Consider the following 18,545-nt stretch of genomic DNA (forward strand, 5'->3'; position numbering starts at 1 on the left):
AAGGGACACAACTCTGTACCCACTGTGCCACCCAATCTGCCTGCCTTGAGCTCCAAGTTGTGACCCATGACAGTAGATCCTAAACACTTCTTAATGACTTGTCCTTGTGTGATATGTGGGACAAGTTTACGACCAATCCAATCACGTCCTGATGGAGATTAAGATGAGATTGTTTGTCCAACTAGAAATACGAGCACCATCGAATTTAACCATGACACTGTGAATAGACCATAGTCATTTCATATTATCAAATGAATGACCATTGTTAATAACTATACCCTTGAACCATGGACAGAGGGATGAATGGGTTGGTAGATGGATGGGTGTTACATGAGGATGGGTGGGTTGGTGGATGTGGAATGGATTTGAAGGATAGGTTGATGGATGGATGGATGATAGATGAGCAATAGGGACAATGTATTGATCGCTGGCCTTTTAAGACAAGGATGGGTTGTTAGAGACCTTATTCTACTCCTGATCTTCACAGGTCCAAATGTGCAAAAACTGCAGAAGTGGGTACATATAAATTATGAATATATGTAAGAAATGGACAAAAGAGAGGACAATAATTCCAACTACTTCCATCCCTGATTTCACCCCGAGTCTGTTAACCATCTCACACTGAGGGTTATGGAAAGACCAGGCAATGTTCTATCACCATTGGCCTAATTCAGCTGTGAACACACATGATGAATTTTCCAGCTCACGCTTCTATAGTTATTGAATGACCACTTGTAGAGAAGTAACGATCATATAGACGTTGACTTTAATCGTAATGAATTACCTGGAGGTATCACTTCCAATTAATAAGATGTTATCAGTCTATCTAAATGGCATCTGTGAAGAGAAGACATAAACTGGCTTGATCACATTGTTAACAGGTTCTACACGATCTAATTGCAGTTGATACACTGTGTTAAACTTGAACAACTTAATAATGTAGCTGTTAATCTTAATTTCCCCCGTTTAGCTTAAAGCAGAGAGGAATTAAATGACATTGATGTGAATTATAAATAACAATTTCCTAAATCATTGCTGTGTAACCACAGAGTTGATGACAAGTGTAGTTTTATTAACAGCATTGTTAAAGGAAATCTGGAAGTGAAAGAGAAGCACTACAAAAATGACTTGGTTTCCAGAAAACTGGAAACCATCCGTAATGTGGGTAATTGCGGAATCCAGTTGGTTTCCATTCCCTGAAACTCACTAACTGAGTTTCCAACTAGATTCCATTTTGGAAATGTGATTTTGGTATTCCTGTAAATGGAAACCAAAATGAAACTAAGTTCGGGGGTTTCTTGTTGGTTTCCATACCTGGAATTTGCAACTCTCAGATCTCACTAAATGGAAACCAACATAACAGTAGAAAATGTAGTTTCATGTTGGTTTCCATTGCTGTTTTGAACTAAGTAACATAAAATGTGTAATTGTTTACCATCCTGACATTCAGTTGGTATCCATTCAGTAAAACTGGGTGACCTAGTTTCCAAATAGAATCCATAATGGATACTCTAAGCTCCAGTGATGGAAACTGACACGAAGCTATGGTCATGTGTTGGTTTCCATTCCTGACTTAGCTTTCACGAGGTGTTATAATTCAATCTGAATGTGCCCTGGGAAGGAATAGTAGATTCGTATCATTGCTTAGATGAACAACACAACAAAAGTAAATTGCATCATTCTTTGGATATCACAATATTAAATGTGGCTTCAAACTGATGATACAAGAACAAACTATACACTTTTTTTCCTTCACATTCTTGTAATGTAATGAAGCATCATATTCCAACTACCATGTACACAAACTTCACAATAACCGTACTAAACATGCAAATGGTGAAAGGACGAATGGCTATAAATGGCCTTTGCCCAGCTATGTGCGCGAGGCACATTTAGTTCTGTTTCTCTAGATTGGGATGAATGGGGCAAGTCCAGGTTTCGGTTGTCTGCTTTGTCAAATTGAGAATCATACGCTTTCTTTATTTGAAAAGAAATAATAAAACAGTGATATCTATATACAAGAATAAAAGGTGAGTTGACTCTGCATAGAAACATTGCTCAAACTTTTATTATATATTAATTATAACTTATTGGATCATTGAGTTGTGTACGGGCTTGTATTCCTTTCGGTAAATATATTGTATAAAAATAAATAAAATTAAAGCCACTTTAGCAATAGCAATAGTTCAGATATATATTAATAATTAAAAGGTAAATGATGCAATATATAAAAAACAGGCTATAGACTGCCAACTCCTGGGAATGTGAAAGAGTATAAGCATTTAGGAAGATTAGTATAAGTCATTAAAACAATTGTCAGTTCGGTACTTACATGATGCTATTTATGCAGAATATACGTGAATTATACAATAAACTGAGGCAGTGCGTAAGATGCTATTTATGCAGAATATCCGTGAATTATACAATAAACTGAGGCAGTGCGTAAAGTTTAGCGTTAAAAGCATTTATAGTTGGCATACTTTGACACTGAGTTCAAATACTTGACAACTAATCAGTGTCAGGTCATTAGTGTGTCGGGGTTCGTGTGTCGGCTTCATTGGGGCAGTCCCCACTTAACAGGCTCCTATTATCAAAATTAGCTAAGCTGTAAAAACAATAGAACATACCTGAGTCAGGCGTTGACAGACAAAACCGGAAGTAATGAACCGGTAATCCATGGGCACGCGAACTCGTGACATTTTATAAAAGCAACAGTTTTATGTACTGAAGTGGTGGTTTTCAGTCTTTGTCTTAAAATCACATCCAAATTGGGTCAGAGAAGGATTTCGTGCCTGCCAATCGAAAAAGGATCAGGTATTTCTTTTTACCCACAATGCCCCTACGCACGGTTGCCGCCATTTTGTCACTTGATCCCAAGTTGTTTTGAGACGACCATTTTGAAAGCAGTTCTCACCCGGTATGTCCAGTAACGACGACAAGGAAGTCAACACAGTGCAGTATTCCTACGTTTGCCCGTGTTATCTGATTCAAGAGACTGGCAATGAGATTTACAATAGAAGCTTTGGAGAATCGGATACTTGAAAAATTGAGAACAGCAGCAGTCATCGATCGCAGCGGGAGAAAAGGAACATTCCACGATCTGGTCAGGTACAGTGTTATTTTCTTGAAATAAGCAATAGCACATGTTATTCGTAATGTTTAACGTAAATAAGTAACTACTACAATACATATGAAATTTTAGACTTGATGGACCTCGGTAAACAAAGGCGTGTCGAATTCTTAGCAAGAGAGATGTATGGCTTCCTTCACTCAGCACTCGGTTAATTCAAAAACTCAATATTACTGTGATTTGGATCAGTTCACACACGATTAATATGGTTCAATGTGTTAATGAATGAAAAATCATCTTTGCAAGAAAAAAATAAATCACAAATATCTCTAGTATATTATTGCTTATGTGCTTGTTACGACTCAAAATAACTTCAAACGTATTTATAAATGCGAATATTTATTTAACAAATCCTTTTCATATTGCTTTTCATATTTGCACTTTTGAAAACAATGTAGTCGGGGATAGTGTGTCATTTTGCATTTATAGGTTAGGGATTCTCTGACCAGATTTGGTGCATTGTTTGAGTGAAATTTCAAAATTGAAATTTCACAATGTTTTCAAACTAATATTGAATATTTTTATATTATTGATTTATGAGATAATTTAGATTTGCCATCTGTTGTAAGTAGTGTTATGCTTATCACATCAAGATTTAACGAACTCTGAATGAAGAAATGTGGATTGTGTTAGTCCCACAGAAAAGGTTACGAAGAGTTTTTGATATAAAGAATATATGGGTATACAATGATGGATTGCCAACCCAAAATAGTATATGAATTTGCTGACCTGGATTCTTTTCATCTAGCATATTCTACACTTTGCAAATTCATATTTATTGTTTTTATTCGACACTTTATTGTTATCAAGAGTGCAATGTGACAAGTTCCTGACTATTTTTAATCGATGCATTTCTACGTTTCCAGCATAATGGAGGGCAGTGTTGGAAAAACTGAAGAAGGCAGTCAGGACCAACTCATTTTGACATACAAAAGGTATGTATAACCTGAACCGTCCAGTACATAATGTACATACAACAAAACCAAATAATGTAAATCTTAGGAATCAGTAAGAATGCATGGCGCATGTCACTATTCTTGTAACCTCCAACTGGAAACATGTTTCACTTATAGTTATGCATCATGCACATGTCTCCTTTCAGAAGCTTTTTGATGGGTTTGGATGAACAAGATGGATCACTTAAGAAGGTGTGGGGAAAGCGGAGGCCCACGGCTTGTACGCAAGGAAAGGCAAAAAGTTCAGAGTAAGTAAACGTATTCTAGTCATTTTACATCTTGCAGTGATTAAACATTTTAAGGAAACCTTTAAAATATCAAGTTAATTTGGATTCTTTCTATGTACATTCAAGGAATTTCAAAATGAACACTGTTTAAAAAGTGCAATTTATCCTTTGAAAAATACAGCTTAAAAATATTATGCAGCACATTATGCTGCAGCGTTTGCTTGTGACCCCATATTCATAGCTTGTCTGGATGAATGACTCCACATTATTGGTTAAGAAAACATGTCTTTTCACAATAACGGATAAATCGTAGTTCTATACTCATAATGTGCATTGTAAGTAACATTCAGAAAATAAATTATGGCTTTCAAAGGCGAATATCTTCATGTCTCTGCACTCTATCATATAACAATAAGCTGTTCTACGATTGAAACTTTTGATATCAAATGCTCAGTTTATACTTTTTGATCTCTTCGCTTATCGGACATGGGGTTCAGTGTATTTCACCTCACGCAATGTTTGACCGTTTTCTTTTCTCTAGCCATGGATATCGTAGACGAATGCTTGTTTGTACTGATAGTTTGTTTTCTAAATTTCAGAAGCTGGAAAGGAGGAAGGCTGTGAAACGATTGACTGGCCGGAGGAGAAGAAGCACACAGTTCTTCCTCTCTTGGGGAAAGAGCTAACATTTTTCAAACTAGGAAGCCAAGTGATATGGGCTGGTCTACAGTGTGTTTAAGAAACATATTCTGTACTCACTGCTAATTGTTCCCTTGCTTTGCTAACTTGAATAGTCCCCATATTATTTGTTTACAAACATATTGTTGAATATAAATAAACTTTTAATGAATTTATGTTTTATTCTGTTGTTTGTCATCCTGAAGCCTTTTACCATTATGCAATTGTATAAAATACCTGATTTGCTACATGTGAGACATGAAACAACATCTTTTCCGGAGGACCGGGTAAAGGGCCGACACGAGCAAGTTTCAGGACATGGAAACTAGGTATTAAACTAGGTTGGAAACTACAACACGGAAACCAGGTTGAAACCTACAATAAACTCATACATGGAAACCAGGTTGAAACCTGCAATAAACTCATACCTGGAAACCAGGTTGAAACCTACAATAAACTCATACATGGAAACCAGGTTGAAACCTGCATTAAACTCATACCTGGAAACCAGGTTGAAACCTACAATAAACTCATACATGGAAACCAGGTTGAAACCTACAATAAACTCATACATGGAAACCAACTGGATCCCGCTTGGAGGAGTGGGTAATGAAACGAACTGGAAACCATCCTGAAATGGTGCAGTTTCAGTTGCATGGAAACCACAATGAAACTATAGGGAACTCCCTGGAAACCAACTGGAAATGTTGGTTTCCATGACGTTTCCTCTCGGTTTCAGTGTTCCGGAAACCAGCTTATTTTTGCTGTGAAGCATTTTAAAATTTGTTTGAATGCTTCATGATTCTGTTCAGGCCTGTTTGAGCAAATTGTTACATCTGTGTAAAATGTATGACTTCATTTTAATATGTGTTAGCACAATAACATGTTTAATAACCTCCCTATACCATATGTACAAGGGTCACTAATGTGTTAATAATTTCATTACCACATGTATAATAACCTCTCTCAAACATGTAATAACCTCACTATAACGTGTAAGATTTTACAATCATTCCAATCAACTCCAATCATCAATGAAATAATGATATATTCATCCACTACATATTAATCAAGACTGTTCAAACAGAACAGAAATGGAGTGAAAATTCATTAGATCAAGTTAGTGAGTGAGTTTGACACTAATCTTTAACAATACTCCAGCAATGTTAAGGCAGCAAGTAAGTTTAGTTTTACAACACTTATTGCAATATTCCAGCAATATCACAGCAGCGGACATGAGATATGAGCCTCACACACTGTACCAAAATGGAGATTTGGACCAAGGTCTTCAGCCTAACAAGCAAACACCTTAACCCCTAGGCTACTCCATCATCCCCCATCATGGCCATGAGTGTAACAAAAAAAAACCAATAAGAAACTGAAACAAACTAAGTTTGAAGCAATCTTCTGCTGGTTTGTAAAACCATTAACTACATTAACTACACTGGACTGTGAAACACTGGTCCCAGAAACATTTCCCAGACATTTAAGATATTGATGAAACTGGGAATAACAGTTTATAACTTTCAACACATATACTGTTCAATGCCCTGTACGTCAGCTGACCATAATCATCCAATCAAAGACAAGCTGATTCTTGAAGAAAGACCATCGCATCCAACAAGTCTGGCCACCATGTTTTCTAAGAGATCATGGTGATAATTACGAAAACATTGGACACCCTTCCTTGGCACAACGTTCTGGCTGCCGTAAAGGTGTTTGATTTATTTCCTTATTTCTTGCAATGGCTCAATTATTGATAGATTAGAACTATGAATATAAACGAGCGACTAGTTCATAATTGTCCCACCATGTAGAGATAGGACGGACCTAGTGGCCTATATTGATTCCTGTGTTCGATAGCGTGCAATCACTGCCGCCCTACCCTACAATCTTCCCCACATTGGGTCTGATTCCTCGGAATCAAACAGGGCCTTGCTTTGAACACACGAGATCACACCATTGATCACTCATGAGGATCATATTGGATGCGCTTCCCCATTTCTTGGATTATGTGGACGATGGCAGCTCTGCTTTCTCAATGTTCAAGGAAAATATTTCACAGAAAATGTCCACGTACTTTGCAATAAATCTAGTGTTATATAAGAGTATGATCCCACTCATTGCCTGAGATCTTTCCTAATTCTCACATGAAGATGTTTTTCTACCCTACATGGAAAGTAAGGTCAAATACGTTGAAAAAAAGTGCCACTGTCGCACTGGAAAATCAGGGTAATTTTCTCACAATAACATTTTAATTTGAAAAAACAGAAATTTGAAACCAACTGCAAGTCAAATTTGAGTGGCAACACTTTCAATGTGTTTTTTCTCCTAAGCAGAATCTCAAACAATGGCTTCTTCGCTCTTGCTACTAACATATTTCAGAACAGCAGAGTTTTTCATGGATTTCATTACACTAATTGTCAATGGTTGATTCAGGATGCGGTTTCCGATATTTCTGGTTTTGACGATTTCTCATGATCACGTACTGTGCTGACAAAAATGGCCACACTCTCCGAAACATTTCATCTCATAGATTGATTTTTTAAGTATTTTTCAAGAGAAATGATTGATTCAGTCCAGTGAAATCTCTTCACAGTCCCATCCACGGCCAGAAAATGCATGTGAGTAAATATTACCTTTTGACAAAATGCAACATTCTATAATAAAACCCAGTAATTGAAGCAAAATATTGGTGACATGTTTACCTTGAGGCCAAGATGGTTGTGTTGGAAAAATTTCAAAATTGAAAAAAAAAAACATCTATGGGAAGAGCAGCTCTTCCTTCAGAGACAATACTGAGCACAAGGGGTTTTGTGATCAGATCATTCACACATCTGTCTTGCAAAACCTCGGCGACAGGATTCTGCAACACAATTCTTCATCCATGCAACAGTATCAAAATCTGCAGTGATGGAACACATATTTCATTATTACCCTTCTCCACTTTCTGATATGTGGGCTCATATGAGAGTTTACATGAGTTTTCATAGTTGAGTCCAATTGCACATGGTCGTGTATAGAGCACGCTCGGATCATCAACACAATATGTCCTTGTTGGTGTTGGTTTGTTAATGTCTTTGTTGAGAGGATGCTACAGAATTGTCACACACAATCATGACATATCTGATAACAATCCAATTAACTGTTTCTTTGTCAATTTTTCTTACAAGGGATACCTGGATTGAAAGGCTGACCAGTATTTGCCACAGTCTCGTGTAGATTGCTGGACTGATAGTTCCACTGTCAGTCTTATATAGTGTAACAGTTCATCTTTCATCACGCAGTGGAGTAGCCTAGTGGGTAAAGCGTTCACTTGTCATGTCCACAACCCGGGTTCGATTCCCCACATGGGTATAATGTGTGAAATTCATTCCTGGTGTATCTTGCCATGAAATTGCTGGAATATTGCTAAAAGCGCCATAAACCCAAACTCACTCAGTTACTCATCTTTTATCAAGACAAATAGGTTGTGCAATGTGATGCTTGTTTTGATGATGATGATGACGACGATGATGATGACGGCGATGATGATGACGACGACGATGACTATGATGATGGTGATGAAGATGATGACTATGATGATGACTATGATGATGACTATGATGATGGTGACAGTGATGAAGGCTCTTCAATAAAAGCCTCTAACCTAACACACCGTTCAAGTTCACTTGCATCCTAACTTTTCACTGACCTCACCTTCACATAGATTACAAAAAGTACTTCAATCTAAACACACAAAAACGACATCAGATGCTAATCAATGTGCACCAAGATTTCATGTCACCTAAATCAGACTTTGAGTGCTTAAAACGTCCAATTTGAATTTTCAAAAACATACATGGCTGTCACTTCCCATTTTTTTTCACTATTGATCTTTGGGGAGAAAGTCGCAAATCTTGGGAGGAACCTCAGAGCTGTCCATGTTTCTATGGACAAGTGACAGCACAATCAATCATACGACTATCTACACAATCAACCTCTAGAGAGAACCACTGACCCACTCTGTACCCAGATGGGGCCGGATGCTCCTTTGCACATAAACATGTTATTGAACATTTCTGCCGGCTTTACCACAAAGCAATGCAGAGGAAATAAAAATTAACACATATCTTCCACAATGGCAGGTAAACTCTGTGATTAATAATGATTGGCAGAAAAAAGAAAACGTTTCTTGGCTGATAGAGTTCAAGGCAACTCCAAATACAAACAGGGAAGATCATTCATGAAGATCAAATGCAGGCACGATTCATGAAGATCAAATGCAGGCAAGATTCATGCAAGATCAAATGCAGGCAAGATTCATGAAGATCAAATGCAGGCAAGATTCATGAAGATCAAATGCAGGCAAGATTCATGCAAGATCACATTATCAAGATGAGTTGATGAAGGTTACAAATGTTCTTCAAAGATATTCTGACTTCTATCAAAGAGTCTCAATATGTGTAATCAGTGACGACACCAGCGTCACATTCTCTTTATCTTCTAAATTCTTTCTTCCTACCTTCCTTTTTCAGTTTGTAAACAGGAACGAGTCTTGAGCGAGCATGTATTCTTATGCAACTTGTAGGACTATTTCAGAAACAAGATGGCTAGTAACACCAGAAACTGGCTTCACACATTGTAACCATGTGGGTAATCGAACCCGGGTCTTGCATTAACCAATAGGCTACCCCACTGCCCTGAACCTTACAACACAGCAGTATTATTTATTGAATCAAAACCTGAGATTTACAGATAATGCTTTTGAGATCAAATCACCGATTTAGTATCCAAAGTTTTTCAAATTCGGAAACATTAAATTGACCAAATTTCTCTGGAAATAACATATCTGTTTCATAAAGAATGAACAAAGAAATGTGATGCCAGCCAGGGACTACCTGGGAGAAAAAAAAATCAGATTCTAATTTCACTTACTAGTCTGAGATCAATATATTATCTGTTACTGTTGCAGTTACTGCCTCAGTCATATTGCATGTCATATCTCAGTGTTAAAGACTAATCATGACTGACACTTTAATGCATATGCTGATTATTGTATCTTGTACGCAGAATTGTTTGATATTTACATGAGTGCTCATGATTATTATTCTATAAGATGATGATGATGATGATGATGATGATGATGATGATGATGATGATGATAAATATGTCTACACACTGACATAGAGGCTTCAACAACCCACTCTGTGAAGGTAACTGAGGCAACATCTACACTCGTCCCCAGGTAAACCTAAGCCATACACCACAGCACTAAAACAACCATTTACTCAATCAGGCCAGACTCCCCTATATCCATTGATGGTATCCATAAAAAACATTCTTCTGATTGAAGTGGAGTGAGGTCTTTGTGCTCCATTTCCTCATCATGTGATCCAATCTTTGTCCTCCGCTCTCATCCCCACGCAGCCATGCCTTAATCTCCTCAAATGACCTGACGTAGCATCCCACCCAATAAACTCAATTCAACAATCAGGCAAAAACAGAAGCAGCACAAAACAACAAGATCACTTGCACAAATGAGCAGACCCATCATGTTCCACACCCTCCATTAAAACACTAACCAGTGACTTGTAATCAGGGGAAAATTGGGGGATCTGTGCAGGAGTTGTGACAAATTATTGACCAGTGCTTCCAGGTCGACTCATGAACCCTGACATATAGAGCTTTGATTACAATGTGGTAAGTTCCGCCTGGTCTGCCTTTACTGGTCTTGAACAGGAAGCAGTGCAGGGCGATCGAACAGGTAAAATAAGCGTGGTTGAAGATGGCCAGCCTTTGGTGGGCTCTCACAGTAAGCACAGATGGGAGAACAAAACAGGAAAATAGTAGGAATATCTGTAGCTGAGCCCCTGTCTGTATACAAGTGAACCCCTACCTGGGTTATAGATCATGTAGACACTAGACAGGTAAAGTAAGCTTGTCCACAGGTAAGCCATGTACCTGTCTGGGTTACAGTTCATGTAGACACTAGACAGGTAAACTAAGCCTGTCTACAGGTGAGCTATGCACCTGTCTAGGTTATAGATCATGTAGACACTAGACAGGTAAACTAAGCCTGTCTACAGGTGAGCCATGTACCTGTCTGGGTTACAGTTCATGTAGATACTAGAGAGGTAAACTAAGCCTGTCTACAGGTGAGTCATGTACCTGTCTGGGTTACAGTTCATGTAGACACTAGACAGGTAAACTAAGCCTGTCTACAGGTGAGTTATGCACCTGTCTGGGTTACAGTTCATGTAGACACTAGACAGGTAAACTAAGCCTGTCTACAGGTGAGCTATGCACCTGTCTGGGTTACAGTTCATGTAGATACTAGACAGGTAAACTAAGCCTGTCTACAGGTGAGCTATGCACCTGTCTGGGTTACAGTTCATGTAGACACTAGACAGGTAAACTAAGCCTGTCTACAGGTGAGCTATGCACCTGTATAGGTTATAGATCATGTAGACACTAGACAGGTAAACAAAGCCTGTATTTACGTATTTCCAGTGTTCCATGATTTTGCCAGAAACAGATTATTTCAATGCACATGGATCTACAGCCCTCTTCTGCTATGATTCCAACTGCACATAAGGAATTTACTACTGCAGTAATTAAATCAACAGAAGAAATGGAGAAAAACATTGCTGTAAAATAAATTAAATTTCCAGGCAGTATGTGACAAATGTACAAATCTTGAAATGCTTCCACCATGTAAATCATTCTTCCCATCCTCTGATGCAGAAAACATTGAATTTTACAAGCGCTGACATAAACACAAGGAGGTCACCAGTGCTATGCAGGAAAGAACCATCACATATAACTGTACAAGAACCTCACCAAAACCTTGAACATCTTTAAATCATATCAAGGGTTCTTACAGCCACATGCTGATTGTATATGTGAAATCAAATGAAATCTGGAAACCTGAATCTACATCTGCCTTTGTTACAAACTGGGACAGGTAGCCTAGTGGTTAAAGCATTCACTTGTCATGCCAAAGACTCGGGTTTGATTCCCCACATGGGTACAATATTAGAAAACCATTTCTGGTGTCCCTGCCATAATGTTGCTGAATATTGCTAAAAGCAGCACACAACCATACTCACTCACTCACTCACAAACTGAACCTGATGGAAGGGCATTTCAATGACTTTTTTTATAGATACATTTAAATGCTGGACAAAATTTTAAGCACTATAATTTCTCATGAACCAAAATAGGAAAGACTGATTATGATGACCAAGACTTTAGGCACCATTCTTCCTCATGGACAAAAGTCACAATGACTGGTTCTGATGGCCAAGACTTTAGGCACCATTCTTCCTCATGGACAAAAGTCACAATGACTGGTTCTGATGGCCAAGACTTTAGGCACTATTCTTCCTCATGGACAAAAGTCACAATGACTGGTTCTGATGGCCAAGACTTTAGGCACCATTCTTCCTCATGGACAAAAGTCACAATGACTGGTTCTGATGGCCAAGACTTAAGGCACCATTCTTCCTCATGGACAAAGTCACAATGACTGGTTCTGATGGCCATGGCTTTAGGCACCATTCTTCCTCATGGACAAAAGTCACAATGACTGGTTCTGATGGACATGACTTTAGGCACCATTCTTCCTCATGGACAAAAGTCACAATGACTGGTTCTGATGGCCAAGACTTTAGGCACCATTCTTCCTCATGGACAAAAGTCACAATGACTGGTTCTGATGGACATGGCTTTAGGCACCATTCTTCCTCATGGACAAAAGTCACAATGACTGGTTCTGATGGTCAAGACTTTAGGCACCATTCTTCCTCATGGACAAAAGTCACAATGACTGGTTCTGATGGACAAGACTTTAGGCACCATTCTTCCTCATGGATCCGAATCACACAAATATATCGTGAAGTGAGACTATGGAAGATAAACACACTGACACCATCTGATCGAGTGCCATGCATCATCATTTATAAATATATTCTTGACAAATCTTCAGCGAATTTAGGAACTACAAATATCTGCTACAATAGTGAGCCAGTGAGGCTGACACATCTTACTGGAGCTGTAAATACAGGGTGTCGCTAACCCCCTACAAACTGAAGGACTTTCCATCAAATCTGTAGAATACACTTCCTGGACCATGCCAATCAATCACCAGTGAGCTGACTTCATTCACCTACGCAGTCAAATCAGGCTCTGTCAACCTCATGTCTCCAGCTCTTTTTCCTAATTACCCAATGACTGCTTTCAAGAATATTTCCACTACTTCTTAAAGACAAGAATTGGTTAAACACACGTCTAATTATACACAATCCAAGTTCAAGGTCAATGAGTTTCTTTTTAATTTAAAACCTTGCAGTTGAGTCTAAATCTTACAAAACCACTAGGTCCTGGGCAATGAGAATGTCTTTTTTATTTGAAACAGGCAGCACAGTCTGTCTAATGAAATCACAAGGTCACAGGGAGTGAAAATGTCTTGCTTATTTGAAATGTCGACTTGTCACCGAGTCTAATCCTCTTGCTAGACAAGGTGCAGCAACGATGTAATCTTGTACAGCATCAGCAGCACAGTGGAGCCACCACTGCAAAAGCTAAGTCAGCATCACCACATCACTGGTAGCACTCATCACATATCTCAGCCCAACAATAGAAAGAGGAGGTCGCAGTCCCCACTCCGTCTTTCTCTGTGACGATACTGCCAGCGACTCTAGTTAACGCTCACGGAGGAGTTGGTCGCTCGGGACACTGCGGCAATATGCATTGATCTCATGGTACGTGTGCTGCATGCCCTTGCCCAACATTGCTCTCTACACTCAATTCCATCATATCGCTCCGGAAGAGGCCAGATCAAATTGATCAAAAGTGTATCAGGCTTGATTCAGTCTTCTCTTTCTGTATCAAAGTGGTGGGGATTTGTATTTTTATTTCATTAAACATTAATACCAAATTTGTTATCAGGGTCTACAGTTTCTCTTGAAGATTAGAAGCAGTAGCTCGTGTGAAATAAACGCAAGTCTGGACCCATGTAGACTAATTAAAATCAATAAAGATGTGTAAATGGTTTACACCCCACTAATTATGGCACAGGGCAAGTGGTCACTTTGAATCAACATAGAATTGCTCAATGTGAGGATTAAATTATGTCTCGACCTGTCTGGGGATGTCCAAAACTACACAGTTACATTCACTGTCTGTCTGAAGATGAAGGTAGATAAGCAGCTCCATGCTACCCCTGGGCACGATAACAACTCATGGGAGAACAGGTCACTTACAGGCTCAGATGCACAATGGGGTCAAGTCTTTATGGGGACACCCCGAGGTGATTCTGGGGCAGAGAGCATCCCCATCCTCATCTGCCTATGCCTGTCTCTCCTGGGGATTCAAGGAATGAAAAGGACCTGCTTGTCTCTCATGTGGGTTCTTGAGTGGAACAAGTCTGCAATACCTCATGCCTGTCACTTCAAAGGAATCGGGACACAAGGCACCAGTACCTCAAACTTGTTTCTCCTTGGGCATCTTCGTCAGAACATGAACCCAGTATCTAACACGTCTTAACATTCAGTTTCTGGTTCAGAACAGGTCCCCAGTATCAAAAACTTGTCTCACCATTCACTTCTTTGGGACCAGAACAGGTCCCCAGTATCAAAAGCTTGTCTCAACATTCACTTTTCAGGACCAGAACCTTGTTTCAATAGTCACTTTGAACAGGACAAGAACAGGTCTTCAATATATAATGCAGGTCTCAACATTTAGGTTTGAATAGGTCTCCAGTATCTAACGCTAGTCTCAACATTCAGTTTTATGACAGAATAGGTCCCCACTATTTAACACAGGTCTCAACATTCGATTTCAGGACCAGAATAGGTCTTTTGTCGCCAATGTTTCCCAGCATTCCATACTTTAGCCTGAGACTTGCGGAACATGCTGGCAGATTACATGACATGTCCAGAAGGATCAGTGCCAAGACTGTCAACAACCTGTTTGCCTGGACTCCCAGCATGGATAGAGCCTGAAGATTACTGACTGCAGCTAACACTGGTCACAATGTCAAAACATTGTAACACTGAACAACAAAACCCTAACTGCCACACTTAATGCCAGAATATTGATGCATTATTACTTTACCTCCAAGCTACTCATACCCACTGGACAAAAATATTTATGAAACAGATGCATGCACTCAATGCATTTCGATGTAGCTACATCAAAGAGATGTAGCATCCTACATGTTCACAAAATGCTCCTTTCACAAATTGTCAACACAATTACCAACAATCCCCTTTATCCTTCCATTGAAGAATCATATGAGACAATCAACCTTAAAACAAGGGATGGACGAACAGATATGAACAGATGACAAATCAGCCTTAAGCTGATATAGACCTTTGATCATGGCAAGCTATAGCCAGGATTTCTCTAGACAATGACACCAGGCAATCCATGCTACATCCCAGCATTGACAGCCGCCATATGGCTCCCTTCCAGCAATGTACGTAAGCAAGCCACTTTAGTTCACGGAAGGTGTGTTGAGTTCTAGTGAGCAGTAACCCATCTACCTTTTTAGACCTAAGTATATCTGCTCACACTGTCCGGAGGGTAGAACAACAGAGTTACCTCCCCTGACGCTGCCGCTGGAGCCTGTGGAAGCAGTAGCCTGAACTTGTCTCCAGCATCGGTCTTCAAGCACCATTAATTATCATTTATCACAATGTCATATGATGCTGTCTGTTTTGGACTCATGCCAAATGTACATCAATAAATTCCATAAAACACAAGCTCATCTCTGCAGCCATTATGCCTTTCTTGTTTCCCTTACAATGCCCTTGCCACCACAACACAAGATACTTCAACTTTGTGCAAAATACAAAATAAACCTTATATCAGTATTCAAAGTACTGAATCAACTTGACATTGTTATCACCAGCATGAGTGAGAGGGCTATATTCAATGGTCATTCCAGTGGATAACTGTTTACATCACCGTCAAAACATGGTTAATATTGTTAATACCAGCTCCATGTTTAGAATTAGATTTAAGCAACTCTCATCATGATCTGACCAGCATTACCTACAAAAAACATATGAAAATTTCAAAGCTTTCATATTTTTTGTATTTTATGACAGAGAACACTAACATCTAAAAACCCAGTGTTGGCGACAAGAATATCTTCAATGAGGCTCTGATGCCTGTAAGACTCTGGTTGCAGGAGGCGGCTGTTACTGCCATCAGTACCGCCCTATGTAGAAGGCAAATTATCCCAACGAGGTTACAGAGGCTGACTCGGAGGGCTGGCGCAGCGATGCTGTATGCCCGTGTAACTAGATATCACCATATGGCCTTAATGTCCTGGAGGAATTCATTCAGAAATAATCCGCTTTGTGTCAACCCAAAACATACATTGTATGCTGCGCCTGTTACATACAGTTGAACCTCGTCTTGGGATGGTGCATTCATTTACAGATCGTATGTTTATATTGGGAACTAGTGAATGGGTGGGTGGGTGAGTGAGTGAGTGAGTGAGTGAGAGCTAGTGAGTGGGTGAGTGAGTGAGTGAGTGAGTGAGTGACTGGTTGAGTGCCTGAATGAGTATGAGGGTTTGGGTGAGCAAGTGAGTTGTACACTATTTTTAAGACTCCTGAATCATATCACTTCTGCCAAATGTGCAAACAACAGCAATACAGGTCATGGACATTTTATCTATATGCAAAACATGATCAGTAGATCCATGTCAATAGAAGGGACAAAACTCTTGGCACCAAATACAATAACAAATCCTAAAACTAGTGATCGAGAGTGTAAGCATATATTTATTATAACTGGTTACCTTGACAGTCACGACAAAACGCAACCAACATCCTGTTATTGTATTCCAGAAATACATCCAGCATGTTTTTGATAAAACCACAAAAATAGAACGAAAAAATACAACTGACCTAGTAAACTGGAAATATTGACATTTAGTACAAACATTGAAGAAACTGCTCCCAGTAGTAGCTGAAGAGGTCCCAATCCAAATTATCTCCACGCAATTAAATTCCCCACATTCCATAAATCCCCAACACGGAACAGCACTTTCCTTGAGCTGTGGAAATCCCTCTAATGAACGTATATTAAATTGTTTCCAGTTGTTTCATGATCAAACAGAGTCAAATAACCTTACAATGTCTTAGCATTTGATTAAAAAAGTTCAAACGTTGAAAATCTGGTGCACGTTGCTGCAGTCCCTAAACAATTTGTCTGTCACAATGGAACTGATGTTTGCATGTACAGGCAGCCATCTTGGTATCTCCGGTGCCAAGTTGACGGAGGAATTCAGACAGGATTAACCACTAACACTGCGGGATTTACCATAACACATCACACATTCCATCAATTATCATCACTTTGTAAGAAAAATGCACATCAGCTTGGCTTAATCCATCTTACATGGCCACAAAGGGAATTGTGTATTTATACTGTCTCTGCACAATTAGCTTTATCAAATGTTAGGGTGACACTTCCTTGCAACCAGTTGAGGGTTTTATGAATGCTTCTTCAATGTTGGGATGACAAGGAGATTGGTTGCTGAAACTATTGCTTGGAAATATCGGATGAGAGAACACAAAGAGTAGCATTTGTCTCCAATGACCAATGAGTATTTCTTGATGAGTGCTTCACGAGTGAGTGAGTGAGTTTAGTTTTACGTCGCACGCAGCAATAGTCCAGCTATATAGCGACAGTCTGTAAATAACCGAGTCTGGACCAGACAATCCAGTGATCCAGAGCATGAGCATGGATCTGGGCAAATGGGAACCGATGACGTGTGTCAACCACGTCCGCAAGCCTGACCACACGATTCTGATGGGTGAGTGAGTTTTTCTGGACAAGTGAGTGTTTCTCCATATTGACGTGAGGGTTTCAGCATACTGATGAGGAATTCATTTTGATGAATGAATGTTTCATCGTCTTGATAAGTTTCTTTTATCATATTAATGAGTGCTGAATTTTATTAAACAGTGTTTCATCATGTTGACTGTTTCAGCATCTTGATGAGTGTTTGATAACACTCAATTGTGTTTCATCATCTTGATAAGTAAGTTTTTCAATATACTGACAAGTATTTCACCATAATGATAAGTGAGTCTTTCATCATACTGATGAGTACATTAATAAATTACTGAGTGCATAATATTTTCAAAAAATATCAATGCATTGGTGAGTGAAACCATTCACTCCAGACTCTGCTGTCCTGCTCCATCTCAATGAGAACACAAAGTGATACAAATTGTAGATTAATACCAGCCATATTCCTTGCATCATCAATCACACCAGCAACTTTACCAATAACCATTAACTCACGCCCTCCTTCAGGCAACAGGAGAGAGAAATCGCCAAAATTAGGCCCAAGTTTCATCAGTTGTTCTTTAACCAAATTCATCTCGCAGAATCATCTGGAGGCGTCACCAGACAGACCCGTGTCTGCCATGATTATAAAGTTGATCCTCAAGAAAAACCTGGCATAAATTGGCAAGATAGGAGGCAGCCTCACGAAGTGTCTGACTGGGTATTAGCCGAGGTGGGCCAGCAACATTGTCACCTTGG

The 18,545-nt window shown here is 39.2% G+C and overlaps 1 protein-coding gene and 1 long non-coding RNA gene across 2 annotated transcripts in view; one reads left to right on the forward strand and one right to left on the reverse strand.

The window, feature by feature from the left end:
• LOC137290780 (protein turtle homolog A-like) overlaps positions 1-18,545 on the reverse strand; it is a 328,654-nt gene that overhangs the window by 111,746 nt on the left and 198,363 nt on the right. The gene's annotated exons all lie outside the window — the stretch shown is intronic.
• LOC137290792 (uncharacterized) lies at positions 3,079-5,008 on the forward strand. The gene is made up of 4 exons (XR_010957232.1): positions 3,079-3,108; positions 3,997-4,065; positions 4,233-4,334; positions 4,913-5,008. It is a non-coding gene; the product is annotated as an uncharacterized lncRNA (long non-coding RNA).

This window comes from Haliotis asinina, chromosome 1, assembly GCF_037392515.1.
Source record: "Haliotis asinina isolate JCU_RB_2024 chromosome 1, JCU_Hal_asi_v2, whole genome shotgun sequence".
In the NCBI taxonomy this organism is placed as follows: domain Eukaryota; kingdom Metazoa; phylum Mollusca; class Gastropoda; order Lepetellida; family Haliotidae; genus Haliotis; species Haliotis asinina.